The following is a 13,614-nucleotide window of genomic DNA, read 5'->3' on the forward strand; positions in this document are numbered from 1 at the left end:
CAACAGTGTATTTTGTAACCTTGAACAAGGTTGGCTCCTAATAGAGCTCACTTCAGAAGAGTGGAAGATTGGTGACATGTTACTAGTGGTTTTTCCCAAATTGGGTTTCCATGTTCAATCCCAGTGTCAATTTCATTTGTGATGTTTTACTTTTAATGTTTTACATTAGACTACAAGTTTGATAAGTATTAGGATAGTAGATTGCAAGTTTATGTTACTAAATGTTTACTATAGAGGCTAAGATATTGGATACTTAAATCTAAATTAGGCCAACTTGAATCTTGGGGTTGGAGAAGATTGAATGAAATTTATGCATCATTTTCACTACTTTTCCTTGTAATTTATATGGAATCTAACTGTAAGTTGCATTGTACAACCTAATAAAAATTTATATTGGCCTGAAATAATTGTAGGAGAATTGTCTTATCTTTCAATTCCTTTTGGTAAAAAAAAATTCATCATGTTTTTTGAAAGTTATGATAATTTTAGTGACTGTAATTTATAGATTTTTCCTATAACCGTCATATTATATCATTTTGTACATGAATATGTACATAATTTGTATGACCTATACATGGTATACTAGAAAGATAAATGAGTTACCTTTCATTTGGTTTTATTTTGGGTGAATTTCATTGTGTTTCAAGAAAGTTATGCCCACTTTATTGCAAATAGGTTTGAAACCCTTGTTAGGGTGATTAAAAAAATCAAATTGGGAAAGATTTTGTAAAAAGTATAATATCTAATTGGGTTTCTTAAACTATTCTTACAATCTTGGTATCATGTTTGCACTAAAAATTATTGTTGAAAGCTCCATTTTACTACACCTTTTTAGGCCTTCTAGAAAAGAGAATAGTAGAATTCGCCCTAGTTTATACAAAGGAACCATTGCACATTTCCAAATGTATTGAATAAAACCCTAAAGGGTATCTTGAATAGGTATTATGTTTTTTTATAGCAAGTCAAATAAAAATTATGGTCCAAAAGATCATTTTGAAAGGCTACTAGGAAAGAGGCCCAATTTTGAAGAAGTACTATTGATCCATTTCCTAGGTGAAAGATGAGTGGTTTTCTATGTTGGTAGAGAGTATTGAAGCCCATTATTTGCGTCAAGGTGGTATTGAACCTCAAAGATCTAGGTAAGGGAAGTCTTGGAAGCCTATGTTCTGGAATGACAACTCCAAATAATAAGAAAGGCAAAAAGAATCAACACTCTTCAATAGATTGTTCAAAGTGGAAATAGGAGGAAGAAATGACAGAATTAATATGAGGAAGAAATTGAATCCAAGAAAGAAAACCAATTGGAAAAGGAAAGATTATTTTGGCCTACATGCAGGGCCATAGGTAAATGTTGTCAAGTTGTAATTCATATGTTGCTCACATTTATTATATATTTTTTGAATATATGATAGATAAATTATGGTTGGAAAGAATACCACACTATGCCTTCTTTTCAATTACTTGGCTTCAGATAGATAGTTAAGTAATTTAAAGTGAAAAATGCAAAAATAATTTCACAAAGGATCTTATAAGGATGAAATATTTTTGATATTATACATTTAAATGTATGTCACCTTGTGTTTGGAAGGTTGTGGCATTATATTCTAGAACAAAAAATGTATAACAAGAAACACAACACATGTGAGTTGAAAAAGGATGGGGAGAAATGTGCATTAATAACCTTGAAGGATGAGAGTGTGGGAATTGAAAGCTTTATTTTAAGTGAGAAGATGGTGATACGATAGTATGAATAAAGAGAAAATGAGGTAATGGGTGAGGAAATGTTTTTTTGTTGTTGCTGAAAAAAAATGTTATTTGAAAAACCTGCAAAAAAAGAAGAAGAAGAAATTTCTTGGGAATCTTATCAAAGAAATGAAAGTAATAGTGACTTTTTTAATGAAGGGGGTGATGTTCAAGAAGAGAAAGTAATAGCACACAACCTTTTAAAGGAATCAAAGATAATCTAAGGAGAGAAGATAGTTATGGAGGATAAGGAGATAGTTTGGTTCTTAAGAGGACATGGAAAAAAAATTGATGTGAAGGAGAGCAAAAGAATGAATGAGTAATTCAAAAATGAAGATGAATGGTGAGTAGGGTTGAGGTGTTGCTAAAGGTTTTGGAGAGTAAGAAGAGACAATAATGTATGACAAACAACATGGGGTGGATAAAGAAGTGAATTGTGAAGAAGAAGAATGTGATTTATTTGAATTTTTTTTTTTCTTGTGTGGGTAATGAAGACAAAGTGGATGAAAGAGAACATAAAAAATCAAATGACAATCAAAGCCAAAGTTGGAACATGAAGACAAGTAGAAAATCATGGGTATATCTAGTGTCAAATTAGCCTTGGTTGAAGAAGCATTTTTTTAGACCTAAAAAAACAAGTGAATTGATTGAAATGAATTTAGTTGAGATCCAACAAAAAGAACACAATACATGTATGCAAAGGAACTGGAAGTAAAAAAGAAAGATTCATTTTTTAGATGGAACTCAATTTTTTTTGTGGGGAGTATGATATAGGAGCATCCTAAATGCACCCTTTGAGTCAAATTAATGGCATTTGTTAAATTTTCATTTATTATGGTTTGTTTGAGTCAAGAAGGTCATATAATACCATTATGGTTCATTTGGGATCATTATTGAAATATTTGGGTGATTATATGCCAAAAATGTTTGAAGTTGTCAATGTTACTCAAAATGTTGTCAAGCAACTTTGTAAAAGTTGTGAGAAGCTTTTTTTTTTAACAAGAAAGTTTTTTGGATGGATCTAATAGTTTTTAGGGTGGAAAATATATAAATGTAACCTTCCAACTTGAATTTGGGGGCTAGATAAGATTGAGTGAAAGATATGCATCATTTTCACTACTTTTTGTTATAATTATTTATCAAATTTGATTGTAATTTGAACTCTATGGCCTTACACATAATAATAATGGCACAAAACTAATTTGAAAAGTGGGATAAATTTTTTATGTTTCAAATCCTTTGGTTTGAAAAAAATTCATTATGTTTTATGAAAATTGTGATCATTTTCATGATTATAATTTCTAGATTTTTCTTGTAATCATCTAGTTGCAACATTTTGTATAAAGTTCTACAAAATGTTAATCCCTCATAGGTGGTATGTTTGGAAATATAAATGTATTGCCTTTTGGTTTTTTCTAGTTTGGATTAGTTCATTTTTCTTGCAGAAATTCATGCCCATTTGTCTGAAGTTATTTTTAGATTCTTGATCTCATATTTGCACTAAGAATTATGGCCGAAAAAGTCCACTTTTTTTAACACGTCTTAAAGCATAATAGAAAAGAGGATGGTCAAAATTTTCCCCAGTCTGTACAAAGGAACCACTACCCATTTCCATATATGTTGAATAAATCCAAAAAGGTATTCCAAATAGGTCTTATATTTTTATTATGAAATTTATGGTCCAACATGTCATTTTGAAAGGCTACAAGGAAAGAGGCCAAATTGTGAAGGAAGTAGTATTGATCCATTCCCTAAGTGAAATGTGAGTGTTTTTTTAACATTTGTATAGAAGATTGAAGCCCATATTTTACATTTAAAAAAAACTTACATTGATATCATATTGAAATGGAAAAAAGAGAGAATCAATAGTTCAAATTTGTATATTCTTCATTGAACATAAAGTTATTACATTGCAATAGATTTATAGTCCCTTTTAACTTCTAGTACCCATCAACTAACTAGAAATTAATCTCAACTAACTAAAAACTATCATATGATAAACTAAAAGTAACATGTTAATTCATTATTTATTACTTCATTGTATGCTATGCACTATAATTCATAAGACCCTCCATTCATGCTAGCATAGGGACCTTATGTTGACCACAATATCAACAATTGGCCTAGTACAAATTTGTCCTTCAATGAGTTTTTTTGGATGTCAATTTCTACTAATAATGCATTCAATTAGAATGTGTAAATACAAAAATTTATTACACTTTTATAGCTTCATAAAATTAAAAATGGCAATTCAAAAACCTTTGTCTTCTACTTTAGATTATGAATTAAATGAAAATGATATTCAAGTAAATCATTTTTTTGTTTTGTGCTCTTCCAAATAACGAATAAGAAAGATATTTTAGTTTTAGTAAGATTATGTTAAACTACCATTTTAAACCAAAACAATTTACCAACAATATAATGGCGCATAATGAGAACATGCTTTCTCATCTACACAAATTGAATATCCATTAAAAAGAAACTTAATATATCCATATCAATCTTGACGTAAACAAATCATGATAACTATATAATAAAAAACTCATTTTCAACCCATTTTAACATCCAACACTTTTCTATATAGATCTATGTAACCTAAGATATGAACACAATGAACATAATGAAGGAAAAAAAGTGGAAAGAATATATAAAATGGAAGAGAAAGAAGATGCACATGAATGGAAAATGAGAACATAGATGCTACAAGGTGCATGCTTTTGACTATTACTACTAAGAAATATGCAATAGAGGGAGACTACAAACTTTACTTTGTACAAGGTATGTGGTATTTGTCAATTCTTTATTACAACACTTGACATTATAACTATTATTACTTAACTTTGCAACCTAGTGAAATGTAGTATCATTCTCAAGCTATGGGCTACCTATCACAAAAATGAACTTCCAAAGAATTTTAGCTCCTTTTAGTACTTCATCTAATTTAACTTAACGAATTTTCTAAGTGAAAGGAAAAGAAATAAGTTAAAATGAGACCTAGAACTACTAAGGCAGTGCACCAAATTAATATTTGGACATAAAATACTTTTTTTTTTATCAATAAATGGCCTGAGCATTTGATTATATTTTATTAATGAATAAGTATTTACAAATCCTCCATTCAAATGGGCACTAGTAGGAAAGAATGGTGAAGAAAACCTCTAGTCTTTCCCGGGACATAGTCCAATATTATACAATTTGCAAGGGGGCATACCCCAGTTTAATAATTTCATCTTAATACTTTAGCTAGAGCTTGGTATCATCATCATATTTACAATTCAACATATTTTACATTTTACAACTTCATCAGATGATCCCAAGTTATGGCAAATGTGGTAGGGTAGATTCGGGCTTCCACATTATTCTATTAGGATGTGCTTTTCCCTGCATCAATAGACAAAGAAACCAAAAAGAAAAGAAAGCCAAAAGAAGCTAAAGCTTCGAGCAAGTTAGTAAAAATGAAGAAAGGTAAAGGAAGGGATGAAATGCTATATACTTCTAAACCATATCATATTGAATGATTCCAAGAGAGCTAATAAGAAGAAAGGGTTAGGAATAACAAAATTGTCATATAACACTTATTTCCTAAGAAAATTCCACCAAATTGTTCCTGTTTTAATGGGGAGGCTAGGGTTCCCACAATGTTAAAAGGAGAATACTCACTCTTTATATTAGTATTTGTAGAATGAATGTGTAACATTAAAAATTGATCCTTTAGATGGAAACAAGCAGTTTTTACATCCAGTTTTCTAATTAGTACTAAATGATTTTGAATAAAGTTCAGGAACTTAATCTCAATACTATTATGAAGGAAAAGGTTTCCAACAGATATTAATTTTCAAAGATGGCGCCAATGACAGAATCCAGGGAATTGAATAGTTTCTACTAGTTTCCTTTATAGACCAATTTGAAGTTAAATAAAGAAACAAATGTACAAAGGAAAAATCTAGAAGTCTTATGTCAGCTGACATCATGACAAAATCATGGATTTAATCCAAATGGTGAAGATAGTGATAGTTTAAAGAGTCTAGCATCATGATTGAAAATAGAAGTGACACATTTTAAACAAGATGACAAGTTAGAAGATATAGTTTAGGATTAACTTTATGATTTTAATCTCTTGTTAAGAAGTCTGTATCAAGGATTGTTAGTAGGATATCATTGTCATCAATCTCTTTGTTAGCTAGAAGATTGGCATCTATGTTCCCTTCTTTGTAAACATGTTTTATAATTACTTTTTCAAATTTATCTAATGTTTTAATTACATTTTCTAATTTAGAATTTATTATCCAATTTGGTGTGCTTCTTTTCCTTAGAGCATTTAAAATTATCTGGGAGTCTCCTTCAATTATTTTCTTTATGATTTTTAATTTATCGTAGTATATGAGGCCATCATGTACTGCTTCTAGTTCGGCAATGTTATTAGAGGTTATACCCAAGGGTTTTGCTCTTTTGAGTATCCATTCTCCTAATTCATTACTTAAAATGAAACTAGTTCTTGAGACCCCCGCATTTCCTCGAGAAGCTCCATCAAAATTGAGTTTTAGTCAACCTCGTGGAGGTGGTTCCCACTTGCATTTGTTTCTAGCTATGTTATTCTTTGTTTCGATATATAGTGGAGGGTTAATTAAATGATGCCAATTCTTTTTTTGTTTCTGCATCCCATTATGAGAATAAGCCTTCTTCCTTAGTTGTTCTTCTTAAGATAATTATTCATAACTTTCATTATGCTAGTTTCAATTATGTTAATGAGTAAGGGTGTATTCATTTCAGTATTGTTAAATATTCTTCTATTTCTTTCTTTCCATATCTCTCAGACTAGAATGACTAGGGTGATATTACATAATTTTTCATACACTTTTTTATCCTTATCTATGGGCTAGCCCAAGAGGTGATCCTATCAATCCCTAGGTAGAGGGGGGGTCCAATTAAGTTTCCCCTTGAGCTAGTTCCAACATTTTTTAGAATATTTACATTGGTAAAGAAGGTGTTCAGCCTCTGAAGCTTCTTTACAAAGTACACATCTTAACAAACCTTCAAAACCTAATTTCCTTATCTTATCTCCTATAAGGATTATGTTCTGAACTACCACCCATAGGAAGATCCCTACCTTTGGAAGTCCTATTGGATCCTGGCAGATTTCATAGTTATATTTATCTCATCCCATCTTTGGGAGTTGATGATCAGCTTATATCCTACCTTCACTATGTAGGTTCTATCATTTGATGTTGCTCAGATGAGCTTATCTTCTCTATTGTGATAATAGATAGGATGGTTTATGTGTATACCCTCTAACTTTACTTGTTTTTCTAGTGGAAGGTCAAGGTCATTGAAGGATTTCCATTTCAAAATATTATTCTTTTTACACACAAATACTCAACATTAATTGTTTCTTGTACACTTGCATTAATACATCATAATTTTTTTAGAAGGGAACCAATTGTTTATCACATATAATGCCTATAAGAAATGAGGTCATAGCCTACAACCTAAATTATCTAAATATTTTCTCATTATAGCTATTGTATCGTCTTAAATTGGAAGCACTATAACTTAATGATTGTTTAGCACTTACTTAATGTGATTTCATTCTAAATTTTTATTTAATTTGAATTTTCTCCTTTGTTCTTATCTCTTTTTATTTCTCCTAGATGGAATTAGAGTAGGATCTAATGGATTCTCCTTGGTATTCCTATTCTATAGCACAAAGCTCAAGGTAGGACCTATCCACTTGGCGTCCTCCTTTCTATCTTCCAATCACCAAAATCTTCTTTCCGCATCGAAGTAAAGCTTTTTCTTGGGATATGCACCTAATTTCTTAAAATCAATGCTTATTTTGGGACCCCATGCTAGGGACATATTATGTCTCTACACTGGGTTTGGGATGTAGTGTGTCCCTACTCTAAGACCTATTTTGGGTTCCCTTCTTACCCCTTGTATTGGAGTTGATTTGAGACATCATTTATTTTTCCTAGATGGTCGATGGGAGAAAACTTATTCTGAATCCTTTATAAGAACACTGATTTTCTCAAGTTTTCATCCATCCATGCATGCACAATCCATCTCTCCATCCATACATGCATAGAAGTGCCCAAGCATTCAAACACTCAAACCATCTTCAAGTGCATTGATGCCAAACGAAATGGGACCCCAAAGAAATCAACTGATGACAAGGTTTGATGAACAAATTCACTCTCAACCTTGAAAAATTCTGTGAACAAACACTCACAAAGAACGGGTTCAAGACTTCTATTACTTTATCAATGCTTCAAGTAACACAACACTCTATTCGCATTTCTATTGAGACATAATAAATGGGAACTCGGTTCACACTGAACCTTTTCCATCTCCCAATGATCGGGCTTCATGACATATCATCATCGTGTCCTTGAAGACACATTACATAGCCCAACTTCGGCTCTTTTATCAAACTCGGCTTTTAGATTCCAAACTTAGAAAAAGAGACACATAAAAGAGAAATGCCACCAACTTCCAACTCGCAGTAAAAGATGATTAATTAACATATATAGTTTGGTGAAAACCTTCGAAATTCTTTAAGAAATACTGCCATCAGTTTCTTCCACCGAATAGCAGAGGTAAAGAACTGATATCGTGGCTTGTAGTTCATCGAGTCACTCTAACTGCATAAGAAAAAAATTTGACTCTCCCATTATCGGCTCATTGGATTCATTCACCAAAGAACAATAATCCATCTCCAAAGAACAAGAAGAAAATAGATCATAATACTAAAATGCAGAAAAACTACCAACTCTCGTTATTTATCATCGGTTATACATACTCATATTTTCTTTTTCTATGCGAAAACCGATCCATGCCCATTGACATCGGGCCCTCTATATTAGAAACCCGAACATTCACTATCCTAAAAACCTGATCTATATCTCACTGTTATTGGGCTCTCTTGTTCAACTAAGCCCGCTCCCCTCCTTTTGTTGAGCTCATCCACTACTTACTATCATGTCTGATCTTTTGGTACAGGCTAATCTCTTATAAAAAATACCAAAAACAAAACAAAGTCAAACTTTTTTTTTCCAAATTCAAGTACATAATGATTTTTCTCAATTTTTTTGTTGTTTTCGACTAAAAACTATGCAAATCATGAAGATCAAACACTAAAATTTTCAACAAAATCTATGATGTTTTTGATCTTTTCAAAATTGGTCAACTGTACATTTTTGTGGGAGGATGGCTATGTCCTGATTTTTACATATCGGGCTTCAAGTCTTTAAAAAACAAAGAGGATCGATAATTAATCAAAAATTGAATCAAAACTAACTCTCCACCTAACTATAACTACTTACTCACTCCGCCAATCACAAAGATTGATGCAGTCAAGTTAACAAAGTTGTCACCCGACAACTTACATTACTATCTTGAATGCCCACATGAGACCATTAAATAGTACATTTGAATCTGATAATACCCTATCATGAACTTAATGGTCTGATTATAATGTTTGTTTGACCATAGATAGGTGTTCTCTAGAATTCAAATTTTGGTCTCCTAATGCTCCTACATCATAGATTCAAGGAGATCCTTTTGCAACCCATTGGAGAGGATATATCTTGCATTCAAGATCTTTTCAAAGACATTCAAAGGAGTTCATTTGGGGGATTCATCATCCATCTTCCATGCTCATGCTCCAACCTTTCAAGGTCTAGCTTCCCCTATTAGTGATGGGACAGGCTAATCTCCAGACAAAATGTACTAAAGACAAAACAAAGTCAAAAAAAAAAAATTTAGATCCATGAAAACGTAGTGATTGTTTTCCAAATTTTTTGTTGTTTTCTACTACAAACTATACAGATCATGAAGATCAAATCCTAAAAATTTTGGAAAAATCCATGATGTTTTTTATTTTTTGAAAATTGGTACAACTATACAATTTGTAGGGAGGATATCTGCATCGATTAGTGATAGTGGAGCCTTATCTATAGTCTTAATTGCATTTTGTAGCTTTTTGCTACATCAAGGTTTTAATGATCTTGCATTTTTTTATCTAATTCTATAATGGCTAGATCTTTGTTTACATTAGCAATCCTTCACCATTTGATTTCACTAATCTACTTAGATCTTATAAACCTAGAGTTGGAATTGAAAGGATCAATCTCCTTAACTTCCCTTTGAGGTATAAGGTCCCTCACTCTAAACCAAAATGTAGAGTAATTAAGACCTTTTCTGATTGCTTCACATTTCACTTTATACAACAATTTAAAATATGAAACATGTAATAGAGATTTTTCACTCAAGTCTCAACATATCAATTTTCTATTGTCATAAAATGAACATGTAAAGAAGACAAAATGGAGATTTTGTTGATATGTAAGGTATAATAAAGTAGACAAAAGTAAGATTTTTTTAATATTCTTGAGAAACAAAGTATTGGAATGTTTTTTTATTGGACAAAGTATTGGAATGTTATGTCACTGCTTAAGATTAGTTTTTAAAGTCTTGATACAATATTCTTTTCTTGAATGATTTTTTGAAAGTTATAATGATTTGCTAGAATTTGTAAGAAATGAATTTCAAACTTCCCCAAATGTCCTCATTAACCTTGAGAAAATATTTCCTACCATCTAGTACAATGCTTTTAAAATATAATGGCATTTGATTTCTCTTATTTTCTTGGTCAAATATCTCCTTAGACACCTAGTTGATTCATATCTCTCATGTTCATAATTGAAGGCATACCAAAGCAATAATAATATTAAAAAATGATGTATAATGAGAGGAAAAATACAAAGTTAGAATTCAACACAAGTATTTAATGTGGTTCACACAATGTGGGCTACATCCATGAGAGAAATAATTGTCCACTTCTTTCTATTAACTAGTAGAGATAAATTTTCAAGGTATGGTGTCTTTCACATTATACACCCACTTATTTATAAGCTTTCAAGATGGTTTACAAAGGTTGATTTACATGCCAAAATAATAGTTGATTCCTTCATTAAATAATAGAAAAAATTTCCATTTAGCATGTTTCTCCCAACAACCCTCACTATGGAGTGTTTCCCCCAAACCCCTATTATGGGCTCCACCTCTAACCACCTACTGAGGGAGATCATCCCCCTAGGATCTACAAGAGAGATTCTACCTACCTTGCATTTCCCCATTTATTAATTTTGAGGAAAAATGGATGAAAAAGTCACCAAAATTTCAACACAATGTAATGATTAGTCATTACATACCAAATGTCTCCCACTTTGGCATTGGTTGGGCTCAACACCAAACAATCCCCCACTTGGAGTTTGGTCTTGGATGAACATTAATGCATGTATATTTCCCACTAGATTGACAGATTGGACTTGTATTTTTTCTCATTCCTTCTAGTATTATGCTTGAAGACCAATAGAAATTGAGTAGCAAATTAATTTCTCTCATGTTATACATTTAACATATTTGTAGGATTCTTACTAGTGTGCATCTTCTCCAATTTTACTTTTTCATCCTCTAGAAATGTGTATCAATTGGTATAAACCTTTTTTTTTTCTTATAATAAATATATGAGTCATTTTCAAGATGAATGACACTTTCACTATCACTACACAACTTGTTCTCTTGTTGCTTGTCAAATTCCTCCATAACCCTTTGTAACTAAATAATCTTCTTGTTAGCCTCAATATAAGAAACATAATTGATTTTTTGGTGGAGAGTAGTTTTTTTGGCAACAATGAAATCCAACCAAGTTTGTTCCATCTATAGTAAATATGACCTATTGTGCTCCTCCTACTATTAATATCTTTATCTAGTTCAGAGTCAACAAATTCCTAAAGAGAATAATTAGAAGCTCTAAAACATAATGACTATGTAGTTCTACCTCTCAAATACCTATATATTTTCTAGGATCTTACATTTACCTACTGACAACTACTAGCTTCTAGAGTTGTACACACTATGATATACATCAAACTGCCAACTGATGAAGAGTACAAAACATTGGACATATATTCAATATCTTCTTTTTTTTAGGACACATTTGCTTAGTTTTTTTTTTTTTTTTTTTTGAATTGGTAAATGAGAAGCCTAGATTAATTATTGTTATTTGTTATAATTAATTATTTTTATGTGTTAAGTGAATTTGAACCCAAGACCTCCACATGAGAGGCTCACAAGTTACCATTGTGTTGTAGGCTCTTGCCTAAGGACACATCCCCTTAGTTAATTTAAAATAATTATAAAAATGTGTACTAATTAGTTTTGTATCCTACATCTAAAATGTTTTCGACGTCTTTTATTTGTAATCACTTTGATGCAATGTTAATGTGTGATTCTTCCTATCTCTAGTTATTCCCATATTGAGGATATATTTTTCTACACCCAAAATCCTTCTTAAGCTCATTTATTGCTACATATTAGATCAAACAATAAGAATTTCATTAAAATATAATATCGAGATGATATATCTACCCTTATCTAATCTCATAAAATAAACACAATGATCAACATGGCATCTATTGTAACCTTGTTCAACCATAAGACTGTCAATTTTTAAATAGCATTACTAAGACATTCTCCTTAGTCCATACAAGTTTTTCTTTAACCTCACATCCTTGTCATGGTTTCATACAAATATTGTATTTAACCTATACATTAAGTCCTCACTATTGACCTCATATCCTTGTGGTGGTATACGAGTTTTTCTTTAACCTATACACTAAGTTTTTGTTTAAATTATACACTAATTCTTTAATGTTGACCTCACATCCCCATGGTGGTTACAAATACATATCTTCTTCCAAATCTAGATGGATAAAAGTTGTCTTTGCATCTAATTGTTCAATACACAAGTCTTTTATAGCCACAAGACTTAGAATAGTTTGAACTAAGGTCATGTTGATGAAAAGAGAAAAATTTCATCAAAACCAATACATTTTTTCTATGCAAAATTTTTTACAAGTCTTTCCTTAAATCATTTTTTCACCATGTTGTTTCCTTTAACCAATAAACCCTTTTGTTTTGCAACTCTTTTACCTTTAGAAAATTCAAATAACTCCCACGTTTGATGAGTATGTGTAGACTCATTAGTAGCCAAAAGCTGGTGATATGAAGAAAAAAAAATGTTTTTCAATTTACCAAAAATGAAAAAATTCATGTTGGCATTTTAGCTAGTTTGTTTGTCGTTGCATTTGGTCATGACAAATGCTTAGCAATATTAGATATCTGAAAGGTATCGGATATGCAATATCATTCAAAAACTTGATATGGTTTAGTAATATTATTAAATATATTATACTATATATTGTATAATAATAATATATAATTTAATGTGTTGATACACACACACACACACACATACTATATATTATATTATGTTATCTTTATTACATATTAATAAATTGTTATATGTATGTGTAGTCTATGTTACCTTGAGTTTATGGGACCAGGGATGGAGGATAGGGAAACTGGTTTTTGAGACAAAAAGTAATAATCCTAGAGTAAGGGACAAAAATTGGGATGACTATATTAAAAATAGTAGAATTTTAAAATATATAGGAAAATATTAAATAGTCATATGAAAACATGGATAATGTGTGTTTGTATACATCATAGAATCTAACATTATACATTTGTAGGAAGTAATTAAAATCGAGAGTTCACATTGTTGGGTGGATATTTTACAACTAATAGTTTTGGGTAAAATCCAGTCACAAAATAGGATGATCAACCATAATGTGTGAGATAGAGTCTCTCCTACCTTAAAGGGAAGGATCCCCTTCTCACCATTCCTTGGATCAACTCAAGGTAAGGAAGAAGTTGAGAGATTTTGTAACAGGTGTTACCAATATTATTTCCTCTTAGCTTTCAGGAAAAAATCCACTTACCCATGGAGTGAGTAATGGGCAAGATGGA

Source organism: Cupressus sempervirens, chromosome 8 (assembly GCF_028749045.1).
Source record: "Cupressus sempervirens isolate cs-2001-9-10 chromosome 8, ASM2874904v1, whole genome shotgun sequence".
Classification (NCBI taxonomy): Eukaryota; Viridiplantae; Streptophyta; class Pinopsida; order Cupressales; family Cupressaceae; genus Cupressus; species Cupressus sempervirens.